This window comes from Poecilia latipinna, unplaced genomic scaffold, assembly GCF_001443285.1.
Source record: "Poecilia latipinna isolate Pla-1442-1.1 unplaced genomic scaffold, P_latipinna-1.0 Scaffold505, whole genome shotgun sequence".
Classification (NCBI taxonomy): domain Eukaryota; kingdom Metazoa; phylum Chordata; class Actinopteri; order Cyprinodontiformes; family Poeciliidae; genus Poecilia; species Poecilia latipinna.
In genome coordinates, this window is record NW_015113121.1 from 279599 (window position 1) to 293494 (window position 13896).

Consider the following 13896-nt stretch of genomic DNA (forward strand, 5'->3'; position numbering starts at 1 on the left):
ATGCGGTGACAAAGCATGAAAAATATTGAAGGAATATACATTCTAAATTGAATGTATTTACAAATTAAAACGTTCAATTTCTCTTCTCAGTTTCCGCTATGCAACCTATAAGAGCAGAATCAATATTACCTACATCAACAGCAGCATTGTGAAAATACAAACTGATCCAAAATATTGTCATTCAAAATCAGCTTAATGAGCCATAACAGAAATGAATTTCATAATATGATAAAAAAGGGATAAATTAGATGTTAGACTTTATCTTTTAATTGCAATAAAGAATGATGTCAAATTAGTTAATACATTCCCATCATATGCACTAAGACTAAAGCAAGTCTTAGTGCATATTAGTATCTACTGAAACTAGCTTTTACAACTGCAATGTTACGGAGTAGGAAACATGCAAATCTCATCAAATGCGGCATTTTAAGGCAGTGTGCATTCTGATTCAGAACAATTTTAGATACTTAGAGTAAAAAAAAAAGCAAACCTGATGTCTGATGGTCTCTCTGTTGCCGTCACTTTGAGAGAGTAAACAAGCCTGCGAGTGCAAGACAATGAGCAGAGAAGTAGGAAGCAGTGGGCGCACAAGTGCCATTCTCGCCATTTTTCTCCTCTGAGCCCTCACTGTTCCACTCCCACTCTGGTGTCCCGTTTGATTTGCTCCACTGGGCACTGTGAAATCTGAGTGTGGCCTGTGTGCAGCCTGTCTGGTCCCAAAGCAGACTTGCGTTCAGAAACCTACTCAAGCAAAACTACAGAAGAATGAGCGGGAAGTTGCTTGAGCACAAATGTTTGGACCTTTGGCCTTTTCTGGCCTCTGCAGAAGGTCACACAATAACTCTGAGGGGTAAAACTGCTAGATCATTTAGGACATTAGTTGTCATTCCAATAAAGCTACACACAAAGCTCATTAACACGTGCAACATGTAAAAGACTTGGTATGGGATGGTAAAATTGTCATTATAACCTTGATTAAACCCTCTAAAATTAGTTGTAGTTCTCAAGTGGACAGAAGTGTAACAAGTGGATATTAGCTGGTCAGACTAGCTCTGGCAGTAAAGGCAATTGACCAATTTTCTGAGAACTAAGAGGGTTTAGGTTTTTGCTGCAATGAAGTGCAAATGGTTCCTTACTGGATTCTGAAAACCGCCCAACCCTCTCCAAGCGGTGCGAATGCTGCACAACTTGCCAAGTGGAGAGTTTTTGTCAGCATATTGAACTGCACAGGAATGCAGTGTTTCAGGAATGCAGTTGCCCTTGATTTGCTGATTTGTTGATTTGACTCTGTCGAAATGGACGCAGGCAGTGAGGACTTTGCAGGGACTCAGTGCATTTGCAGGGAGTGGAGGAGTAAGTGGCAGCTTTCAGGAAAAAAAAAAGATTGGCAAGTGCAAACGGATGTATGTGACAGAGTATTAGGGCCAGACTAAGAAAAAAAAAAAGTTACAACAATAAAGTCATAATAATATTAAAAAAAAGTTGTGAGAATTAAGTCATAGGAGATCCTTCCTGCATCTATAACAACTCATTGAAAAACCGTGGATAATACGAGTTACACCAACATTTAATTTCACCCGTGGGATCAAAAAAGTACTTTTGAATCGAACTGAAAACATTAACATATGATTAAAAAAAAGAGCAAAGAAGAAAGCTGTTAATATTTTTGTGCAAATCAAACAGAAAAAGTCTGGCAAACGAATGGAGTGAAAGATTTTATTTTGTATGAACAAAGAAGGCAAAAATGGCTGTTACACTATTTCCTCATGACGCTGTCAGAAATCAAAACACAATGAATTAAGAAACGCTATTTTTCCTCACTGTTGGCCCATCTGTGATGTTCTTGGCACGTTGAAGGAATCTATTCACAGCAGGTCACTGTAATAAGCGTTGCATCAGTTTGGCACAGCAGAACTAATGATCCACATGCCTTTTCAACAGCTGCCTTACACACATCAGAGAGAGGGTTGGGAAAAGAAAAAAAAAAAAAAACTTCCCCCAGCGGCAGCAGATTTACATCATTCACTTCCAGAGTTAGGTAGTAAGGATAGCTGCATTTACTCGAGTAGCATTTTGCAAAAACAAAAGTACGTTTTACTACTGCTTTTATTTGAACAATTTTATTATTACATCTGTTACTTGAGTAAATTTTATGGATGCTCTACCCTTTGTGAGTATCTTCAATGAATGGAGAACAAGCTTGTTTTAACCAGTAATTCACCAAACACACCGGCTGTTTTTGTTGAAGTGTCTTAAGTTTTATACTGAAAGAAACTGATTTGGATTTATTTTTTTCTTAAGTTTGTAATTATGTTATTTGCATGAATCATTTTCACTTTGGTCCACCGACATTTCACATAACATTATATTTTGGTCCATCTGATGACGTAATTAAAAAATAATAATAAAGTAATTGATATTTTGATTAGTTACTCAGTACTTGAGTAGCCTTTTTACCGAATATTTCTTTTTTTTTTTTTTGCTCTTGAGTAATTTCTTGGATGGTCACTTTTTAGTTTCACTTGAGTAAAAGTGTGTTGAAGTAGAGCTGCTCTTACTTGAGTACAATTTGTGGGTACTCCATCCACCTCTGTATTCATTTCACTATGAACAAAAACACAAAGTCAACTTTGTGTCACATGTAAAGTGATTGTCAAATTACAAAATGTATGCAAAAGTTGGCACAAGTATAGAAGATGGCATCAGACGTACAAACACTAAAGGGAAATTTTTTTTTTTTTTTTTTTTTTTTTTTTTTAATCAAATCACGATCTTCTTCTGCAGTCCAGCATATCTGCCTTACTTTCTTTGATCCCTGCCGGGAAAATCCACAGAGAGCAAAGAAAAGTTGGAATGATAAATGATCCCTCATCCTGCTCCTCTTTTCGTTGTCAAGGTGTTCTCCCCCCCCCCCCCCACCCCCCTCTCTCCCCCGGGCCCTTTCTCCCCCCCCCCACACTGTCTGGACGCGTCCTCCGCCGGCCACCTCTCTCCATCGTCGGATCAGATCAGGGCATTGCTATCGTCATCTCTGCAGTTCACGCTGGCCACCAGCGGGTGATGCCGGATCGTTTTGTTGCTCCATTTGTGGGCGTCCTGCAGCCCGGGCTCGAGGAAGTACAGACACGCTCCGAAGCCTGCCAGCACCAGCACCGACACCAGCAGGTAGAGGGGCACGAACCAGTCCAAGAACAACCAGGACATGACGGCTGGGGGACGGCGAGAGGAAGAGGATGAGGATGAGGAGGGCAGAAAGAGAAAGAGGAAAAATAAAATATCCATGCCTCTACTCCTCCAACGACACATGTCTTTTTATAACCTGCCAAAAACTGGGATTCATCACTGTCAATGAAAACAAAACAAAAAAAAAGGGAGGTGAGGGTGGGAGGGGGGGTCGATGCTTACCTGTGGAAGAGCTCAATCAGTTGGTCCGAGGGTGAAGGTGGGTGATGAAGAAGAGCAGCTGGAGCGAGTCAGAGCGGTCATGGGAAGATCGTTTCCCACCCGGTGCAAATCACACACTGCCCTCTGAGAGGCTCCGAGAGACACACAGGAGCTGCATGCGGCTTCATCCTCCAGCTACCCGACACGCTGACGTGGAGAGGAGGGGCTCCCGTTGCCATGACAACACCCCTGATGGTGGCTGAGAGAGCGCTGGGGGAGTGGGAGGAAAACTTATATAACTATAATCATTTTTTTTTTTTAAGTGGGGGGCAGAGCGTGGAGGGGATGTGGAGCTTATGGAAGGAGGAGGGTGAGGATGAGGAGGACGAAGCCCTTCGGATGTCTCTTGTTGCTCAACGCCTCGTTGCTCACTGCATAAAATCGGTTCTAATCGATTTAACACCAGACCGATCACACACTTTATGTGACATTGAGTAAGAGAGGGGCAAGTGAGCGGAGCATTAGTGTTTGTTTTTTTTTATTTATTTTTTTTTTTAAAAATCTTGACTGACTGACAGCGGCTGCATTTTATGGAGTCTCTCCCAAAGGGTTCTGCACCCCACCCACCCTTTGTCTTCATTCCTACAGTTTCCAACACAAAAGCTGAGGGGATGGCCTACATAGTGAGAAGTTGTCTTTTTTTTTACCCCCTCAAACTTGCCAGGTTTAGCTCCTTCTGCACGAATATCACCAGATTCTTGAAAAGCTGCTGAGTTCAACAGATAATCTTCAGCTGGATGTCTGAAACATCAGAGAGCAGAAGTGATGAGCTGACTCCAGAAATAACACAAGGCTGTTACTTTGTTTGGTAATGCTCTCAGCCACACCGTACCTTTTATACACTTTTTCCATTCAGGATGTAGCTTATTTCAACATGCTGCGTCACAAAATGTTGTCCTTTTTGTCATTTACTCTGGACATTTTCCCCTCATTTCATTGGTTTATGCAGTGGCATTTCTCTTCCTTCTGCCAACCACTATCCAGATCACAAGATGAGACGATTTGGGGCTCATGAGAATGGGAAGAGATCTCAGCTATATTTCTGGAGATACCTGCAAATAGATGGCAGGTGTCTTAGTGAAACAGAGGTTACAGGGAGACAACATCTACAAAAAACAGAGGAAGTCCAGAGCAAAAAAAAACAAAAAAAAAACAAAAACAAAGTTCAAATGGAAAAGCAAACAGGGAACATAAAGGACTGAAATCAAGGACCGAAAATGAAATAACTACACGTAGTCAAGGTGAAGATCTAACAAAACAGAAAAACAAGGGAGGTATACATACACAGGGAGGGTGATTGCAGGCACCATGAAGAAGTTAGTCTGATTTACTAATTGTGGAACAAACACATGTATTGTGGCTTTTTTCTGCCTCATTCTTTACATGGTGAGGACCCAAATACCAAACAAATGCATAATGAAATAAATATTTAACGAGTGACAGATTCTTCTTTTTCTGACAAGTTTTTAATTTAGAATTATTACTTTTTATGACAAGTTAAAGTTTTAATTACACCAGAGGACAAACTTTGTAGGGGCCTCATAAAGAACCTGCCATGCTGACCACCAGATTGTTTTTGAGAAAATCTCCTGTTTGTGTTTATCAGAATCGTATGACTATTTTCCTGCCAACCTGGAAAAAAAAGAAAGAAAAAAAAAGACAGAGTGTTTTTTCATCCTGATGTTGAAGTGGTTTCGCCAAAGCATTCTCCTCCCGTGCTGAAGGCTGCGCCTGCCAGCACTGCCTGGAGCTCTACCGCCTGCGAGGAAAGAGATAACACACAAAGAGTGCTTGCAGTGCTTTCTCTGCTTCAACAGAGGGACGGTGGTCAATAATTTAATCAGAAATGAGCCTCATCAGAGCAAATATTCAAGTTTATTCAATATGATTAAAGAGGAGGCTGATACTGTGATCAGAGAAAAGATGACACAACCATTAGCGAGTTAACTTAAGTCAACTACCTGTGCTGGTATAATAGCTCTAGGTAAGAAAAAAATAGCAGCAGAAGCCACAGTGTATTGTTTAGATTTTCTTGTATTATCACTGCAGCACAACTAGCTGCTACAGGATGGTAGAAAAGTAATGCCAGCAAGTTTTTTTTTAGTTTTTTTTGTCAAATAACTGTAATTATGTCCACAGTTTGTCAGATGGAAAACTTGCCTCAGTGCATCCTGGAAACAAGGCGCCAACTTTTACCCAAAATGCATAATTTCAGTCTACCCTTGTAGCATCACAGTCACAGCTGTGTTACAAATCCATGTAAAGACCCCACAGTAATTACAGCACCTACCAGACTACTGCTGTGTTTGCACTGAGCATTTATAATGGATGAGGCTAGTGGCAGCAGAGGCAGACAAAGAAACTAAGAAACATGTCATTTTTCCCAAAATAAAATACAATTCATTGAGGCAATTCCACAGATAGTTACAAAGATGGATGATTTAGACCCCAAAATAGGAAAAATACACATTTATTAATAACCCTTCTCTGTTGTTGGCTCAGAGGATGGGGTTTCAACAAAGCAGCAGGATAGAATAATCAGCAAGTTAATGAGATGAATAATGTATTTCAAGAAGCTTTAGACATGTTAATATGACGGCACTCAGCTTTGTGTCACGGCTTTTGACTGACCAAAGAACCCTCACATCTGTAACAGAGGCTGTAAGAGCACTTTGGTCTGCAGGAAGTCAGAATTAACAGGATAAGGGACGACTTTAGGGTAGATTAGATGAATATGATGATAATGAGGAACAATCAATATGTCAGGAGAAAAGTTAAAATATGGATACTTTAACAGAATCATTTTCAGTGTTTTTTTTAAACCAACAAACAGATTCTTAAAGTAAATCAAACTACAAAATTACAACAAAGCCCTGAAAAATCAACCAATCTAATACTTATGAACTAGTAAACTACACTTATTTATATATCCGCTGGAGTCTCAGCTTAAAGCAGATATTTGCTAGACCTTATTTATCCAAGGCCTGGAAAACATATGGGCTTACTAGGCAGCAGCCTTCATAAATGCATAATTTCAATTAAACTTATTGTATAAATGTTTTTAAATTTAATCATTTGCTTAAAAGCCAAATAATCTAAAACCAAATCAAAAGAAAAACTAGACTGAATGGAAAGATGATCTGTCCATCCGTCCATAAACAAACAAAGAATTGTGCAAAATAGTTGATAAAAGTCTTACTATCAAAAGTTGTAATAACATCTCTCTTACTGGATTGTAAAGTCTGAAAAGAGAAACTCAGAGAAAGAGGGAGTAAGAAAAAGAGAAGCTTAGAGAGAGGAAAAAAAAACAAAGAAGAAAATCTATGGTGCAAACCTGCATGGCCCAGAAAGCAGCATCATCAGGAATCAAACACCTTTTAGTCCTGGGTTGGGTTTAGTCATGTCTGACCCACCTTGGATTCCTCAAAGCCTCACAGGACATGAAGGAAAATCTGGGGTGCAGTGAGAATGTCAAGGTGCAGAAAAGTAGACAAAATTTCAAAATCAGTCCTGTCAGTCAGTCTGACTCCAAAACATATTTATGGTGCATGACAGAATCAAAGCTGAGATACAACTGACAGCTTTTCTTCTCCAGAGCAGAGACAGCTCCAAAAAACAAAACAAAAAAAAGCTAGCTAAGAGAAGCTTTCCGGATGAAGCTGCAGAGTAAATCTTGGTCTAAAGGTTATTTTAAGAAGAGAATAACCCAAGAATAAGTTAATTAAAAAAAAAAAAACTAAAGAAACATGCAAACAAAAAAGACTACTATGTTCTAAACTTGCAGAAAAAGACCAAGAAAAGCATCATTTGACATGTGCTCATATGCATCTAAATGAACAGATTTCCATAACAGCTTCAGGCTTATAAACCCTCCTGTTATTCATATTTTAACCATCTCAGGAACATTATCTGTGTGATAAAGGATAATTTCAGCCAAATCTAATGATGTCCTTCTGCAAATGTCTTTTCAGAGGGTGAAATATTTGCGTTGAGTGTTCAAGCAAAGTCAGAGTTTCAAGGTTCATAGCTACAAAGTCATCCTTAAATGTTCTTTTCCCCCCTCGACTCCCATAACCATTTGGCAATATATCTCTCTCAATTTTTTTTTTTTTTTTTTTTTAGAATCTGAAGCTAATTTTACCAACTGCTACAATTAGCTTTTTGTCTTTCGGTTCTGGCCTTGGTATAATTATTCTTCCACACCAGCTTGCCACCTGCTGCCTTTCATTTCGTGTCTCTTATTACTCGACTATGCCAGGGGTGTGGAGTCATCATAGGAAGTATTCATGCCAGAAATAGAGCCAAGGCGGCCGGGATAAGAGTTAAACTGTAACAGACTGCAGCAGTGCTCATTTGGGTGATGTTCAGTCTCAGCAGAATGGAGTTGATGAGATGAGCTTTTGGGTGCGGAAAGGGGGGAGAAAAAAAAAAAAAAGATGGCCTGGCTCTGCATTCAGACTATGTTTCACTCCACCAGAGCACCACAGACAAAGAGAGGACTCTGTAGGATGTACTGAAATACGCTCGGTGTAAAGTGTTTTATATACGGTTTTAACTACATTTCAGTTAAGAAAGCACACATTGCTTTACAGTTCTATATTTCTTTAAAAAAAGAAAAGACTTTCTGCATTAATTAGATTCACAGTACTGCTGACACTTTTAAAAATCTGCTTCATCCTCCACCTTTGCCATCTGCTGTCAGTCTGACAGCAGACACCTTGTCCCATTTACTGACAAAATGACAGCCATAATTACCAAACTGTTCACACCCAAATCACTCCCCAGTCAAGAGCGTCACTTATGAAAATTTACGCCAACCTGTCGACTCATCTCAGCTCTACACGGCTTGGATGGTTTTCCGTTATAATTGAATAAAGGCTCTATAGTGGGTGGGCAGCAGCGGCCTGCGCAGACATTTTGGGAAAAGCTGCTCCAGTGGGAAAAGGGCACCTTGTTTGAAAAGTGTGTGTCATTGAAACAGACTTAAATACTGAACGTATGAGACAAAATTTTTCTTGATGCGATTATGTATTTGATTTTTTTTAAAAATCCTAAAAATTTGAACCAGAAAAAAATGGCTTAGCTTGCCTTCTGGTGGTGCAAGCTAAGCAGTTAGTTCTCGATTGATTCAAATGGCTTTTAGCTCTGTGAGGAGAAATCTCTGAAGCTTGGAAACAGTCGCTCTGAGGAGGAACTGCATCTCCAAGGCGGGACTCGGTCCACCCAGGCGTTCTGCACAGCTGATTGTCAAAGGATTGCTCTAACACGAACGAAAGAATCAAGGCAACACTCACGGCTCGTTTTTGATGATGACATTAAAGCATGACGTAAAGCTAAACAAAAGTTAATTTTAAATAATACTGTCCTTTTAATATTTACCAAGATTAGGTCAAAATTTCATTTTCATTTTTAAAAAAAATGCGTAAAGCTATATCCTGGTAGCTCTGGTTTATTTTGATTAAAGCGTGTTACGATAGGATGTGCCAACTTGTTGGGAAACATTGCACATTTTGGAAGCAACAGGAAGCAGCAGGTAGAGTGAAGAAGGGTTTAATTATAAAGTAAAAAAAAAAAACATTTACAAATGTTCTCAAGAAAGGACAATTAGAAAATGCAACAAAGCACAACAAAGAACAATGGATGAAGGATTGATGGTGACGGGAACTAATGAGGAGCAGTGAGGCTAGGCAAGTGTGAATACTCTTAATGAGGGAAACAAGAAGAGCTAATCAGAGGGAAGTGGAAGCAGCTGAGAGACAGAAAGAGCACACAAGCAGACGAGACATGAGATAAAAAAAAAAAACAGCTGAGAAGAGGAGAACACTCCCAGGCTGAGGGAAGGTGAAAGATAAGCAGGAGTCAGATCACAAATGAGAAACTTAGAAACTAAAAGTTCAACACAACTTGAAGAACCTCTACATTAAAAAAAATATTAAAACAGATAGCACACAAAATAGAGGGAGGAATTAAATGTGGGTCTAATAAAGGAAAACATAACAAAAGAAAGTAAAACAGAAACACAAATCAAAATAAAAGTCCAAACTCCTACAGATTAGGACAATCTTCCTCTTCTTAGTTGAGTTTAACACAGAAAACTGAAACGTGTCTCGTAACGCATCCTGCTGGATTTTCACTCACTTTGAAAAGGTTTGCAAGCTTTTCCCACTTTGAGAGCTGACTGATCGAAGAACGCTGAACCTTTCATGATGGAGACAGCCTTGTTTTTTTTTTTCTTTTTCTTTTTTATGTTGGTTTGTTTTTGAAGCGTGACAACTGCATGAGCCGTCCTCCTTCTGTCACTGGATTATTCTGACACTCAGCCTCAACCGGTTTCAGACCTCATCGTGTCGATGAGCTTTCCACGGAAAATCCGCGAGAAGAACATTTGCATCATTTTTGTTTTTCAGAAACTGTGAACATTTGAAGATTAAAATACACCAACCCTCCACACAAAAACATAGAGGCCCAATGTTTAAAGCATTTGCAAGGATATGCCATTGGATATCTTACAGAGGAAAACACTGAGCTTTATGCTCATTGTTTTCTGTGTCATGTTTAGGGTTAATAAAAGGTCCACGTATAGAGACAGACTGTTTATTACTACGCTGTTCTTTAGTAATAAGTAATAAGGAGAATTTACTGGGGAAAGAGGAGAACAAACAGGAGGAATGAGCTAAGAACAATAATAACCAGTGATGTTATATACTGAGGTGAGAGTGGAGAATGACAGGCGAGATAATCAGGAGATTAGGAACAGCTGCGGAGGAACACAAATGGAGGCAAGGTAAATAATAAAAACCAGATACAAGACACACAAACTTCCAAACAAGTCCAGGAATACTAACTGATCTAAGAGAAGTAAATCCAAATGCACTGAACAAAATAAACTAAGAAACTGAACACAAAGGGAGGCAGCACCTTTCTAACAATAGGTGTTAGGAATCTGTGTTCTGTGAACACAGATTCACAGAACTGAATCTGTGTTCAGTTCTTAACACAGATTCAGAGTTAAGAACTGAATCTACATTTTACAATCACAAACTGCAATGTATTGCAGAATTGTTAAAGTATGTTTTAGACCCTTTTTGTTTTTACACCGAACTGGTTTTCAGTGAAACCATAACATTTCTGTTGCTGTAGAGGTGAGAATGAGACTCCTCCTGAAAATTAATGCTTCGGGTTGCAAGCTACGGGATGCACACCTTCTGTTATTTCTCATCAGCAGTACTTGATCAACATCCGGTATGTAGGTCAGTGCTGGAGTTTACGGCTGTTAAGATTTTCTGCCGCCTCAGAGACATGTTCCGCTCGTACTGACACTGCTTCTTTGAATTTGTCTGTCAGGCCTAATTACGCACAGGCCTTATTCAGGCTAAAAATAAACACCAAAGATGCAAGCACGCCCCTTTTTGCATAAGGAAGCAGGAAGAAATGAACTCACATTTCTGTCCCTGCAGGCTTGCAGAAGCTCTGCTGTCAATTTCCTTCTGGTCGGCGTTGGCAAATATTTTCTCCAAGCTGCTTTCTGCTGTGTAGAAACAAATTTTGCATGTGTTATTTCCAAATGTAAGTGGAAAAGATAAGTCGGAGGAACATCTTACAAAATACCGAGCGGAGAGGCTTCCATTCTCGACTGCAACTCTGCTCCTAACAGATGTCGAAAACTTTTTCTTGAAGCGCAGATAAAAGTTCCCCGGAGATAGAGAGCAGAGCAGCAACCTGCCAGCCAGGTTAATCTGGAACTCTCAGCAGAGTTTCAGATTAGCACCACTCCTTCAGCAGGAAAAAAAGAAAAAAGTTCCACCTTCAGTACTTTTAGCATATTATGATAAATACAGTCGCTTGGAATCAAATTGTTCCTCACTTCTTTTCCACATTTTGTCACGTTATAGCCATAAACTTAAATGTATATTATTGGGATATTATGTGACAGACGAATGCAAAGTAGCGTTTATGAATTCAGCTCAAAGGCCTGATTTTTACCCATTCTTCTTTGCAAAATAGCTAAAACTCATACAGAGTTAAAGGAGAACGCCTCTGGGAGTCGTTTTCCAATTCCTGCTCAAATATTTCCACTGAATTTAGGTGTGGACTTTGACTAGGCCATTCTATCGTGACAGTGTTTTCATCTGAACTATGCTATCGTGGCTCTGGTTGGTTGTTGAGTATATTGTTACGCTGGATGTTATTTTGGGGTATAACTGGAAACACATGCTGTTTTTATATACATATAAAATAATGATTCTTCCTCCACTTTTAATGCTCTTTTACACACTACTTTCTGCTTGTTTGCCGAAAAGCATTTCAATAAAAAAAAAAAAACAACAACTAAAAACTTACACAAGCCGCTGTGTGAACCATGTTCTGCTCCAGCCGAAACCCTCGGTGTTAAAAAAGAGAAAAAGACGAAAAAGTGTCGGCCAGTAAACCATCAGCAGCTCTTTGTGTTATAACGATGAGACATACAGGGAGCCATTAGATCAAGTCAAAAAAAAGGGGGGCAAAGATGTACCGACTGCATTTCAAGATGAACACGACGCCTTAAAAATGTCAAACAACCTGGACTTCTTTTTCATTTCCGAACAGTGAGGATTTCATCTGACTTCATAATGATGTCTTAAAGCTTTTTGCAGAACAAAAAATAAGCAGGAGGTTAATGGAGTTTCTGCTTGAGCAGCCGGTAGAGAAACACAACAATAATGTATAAAGAATAAGTGTCTGACTCTGCGTCGCCTCTCTGCCTTGTAGTTACAGCTTTGTTTGTACTGAAGACACATTCAGCGGAGAGGACGTTTTTTTTGGGGGGAAAGGGGGGTTCAAAAGCCTAACCTTCCTGTATGCAAGGTTCTTGTTCTACAACCCACAGCAAGAATCAAACATGGAGAACCAACATTTAGCTAGAACTCAGCCCAGAACAACTGGAACCAATATCTAGCTTTATACCTCCAGAACAAACTTAAGAAACCCCTATTAGATTAGAAATCATGGACTACTTATTCTTATTAAACATGGGGAGCCAATATTTAGCTTTGTTCTTTACCTTTTTGTCTTTCTTTTGGTTTTGTTTCTATTTCCTTCTAATTCACGTAATGCACCTTGAAGTGCCTTGTTGCTGAAAATGTGCTATATAAATAAAATTACCTTAGCTTATGTTGGTCCAACCCAGAACCCAACCTTATAGTGTTCCATATTTATCCAATTGAAAGTTAGAAAGATCCTCTGATTAGTTTTAAGACAAATTAAGTTACGATAAACAAAGGGCCACTTAAACTCATCCACTTTCTGGAAAAAAAAAAAAAAGCAGTAAATTATCTTTACATGCCCACATTTGCTGAAAATTATCTGTAACTACTGATTATTGATTCATTATTTATTTACCATTTTACGTATTGTCGCTGACCGGCAATGATAACCAGCCACAACACCTGTTGATCCAACTACCTTGAAGAATCGTTCACCTCTGCTGTAAAAGTGACTACTTTTCTCACATACTTTATTTACTAGAAAATTGCTATTCTAATTTTAACTCTCAAGAAGATAGCAGTGGGCAACTCAGAGTGTTTGGGAATGAATCTCAGACAAATATTTTCGTGCAGAAGGAGAAAAAAGAAAGAAATGCATCTGTGAAGAGCAGCGGGGCGATAGCGTCCCCCCTGAGCATAGAGAGCGCTGGGCTGTGGAAAACACCATATGGAAGCTGACGACGCAAAATAAGTTCAGTCTGAACTAAAATCAGACACGTAAAGCCACTCACAACTCCGGCCATGATACCACATGATGAGACATAAACAAACACGACAAAACAAGAAGGTTTTCCAAGTTGTATTTCTTCTCTGCAGTTTCATTCAGCCATGCTGTAGCCAAGGATGGAGAATTTGCTCTGCTGCAGAGCAGTGGGAGCAATTTCACACATCATCAGTCCGCTTCAGTATCTCATCACAGAAACACTGAGACCGTTTTTAGTTGAAAGAAAACATCACTGTTGCTTTTAGCCGGCAACGCTGCGGAGCTTCGGTCGGATAGTTAAAGTCAATAAAACTTTCATGATTGATTTTTTTTTTTTTTTTTTCCACACTTCGTGGTTGTAAATGTAGCCCAGACCCCATTATACTGTCCACCGGCATCCTTTCACATTTGAGTTTAAATTGCTGTCATCATCTTTGTTGACAGTGTTTTTGTAGGTTGCTGTGATTCTCTGTGAAAAAATCTAACAGTTACTTTCAATGAAAGTGAGTTTAGATGGTTTACAAAAACACTGAAAACACAGAAGCATTAGATGTTATTGTGACCTACTAAGCGGATGCTATGTTTGTTGTTATAAATATAAAAAATTAAGTTAAAAAAATTACTGTTTTTTTTTTTTTTAATAATGCACCACTATTCAAGATAATGAAGTCTTTACTGTCATCTACAGGACAAAACAAGAAACAGATGCTACATATAACATTTATA

At 39.2% G+C, this 13896-nt stretch overlaps 1 long non-coding RNA gene across 1 annotated transcript; it reads right to left on the reverse strand.

Moving 5' to 3' along the window:
* Window positions 1-2758: 2758 nt before the first annotated feature.
* LOC106952314 (uncharacterized) lies at window positions 2759-3599 on the reverse strand. Its single transcript, XR_001425956.1, has 2 exons — window positions 3406-3599; window positions 2759-3209 (listed from the first exon to the last, which is right to left on the reverse strand). It is a non-coding gene; the product is annotated as an uncharacterized LOC106952314 (long non-coding RNA).
* Window positions 3600-13896: the final 10297 nt, after the last annotated feature.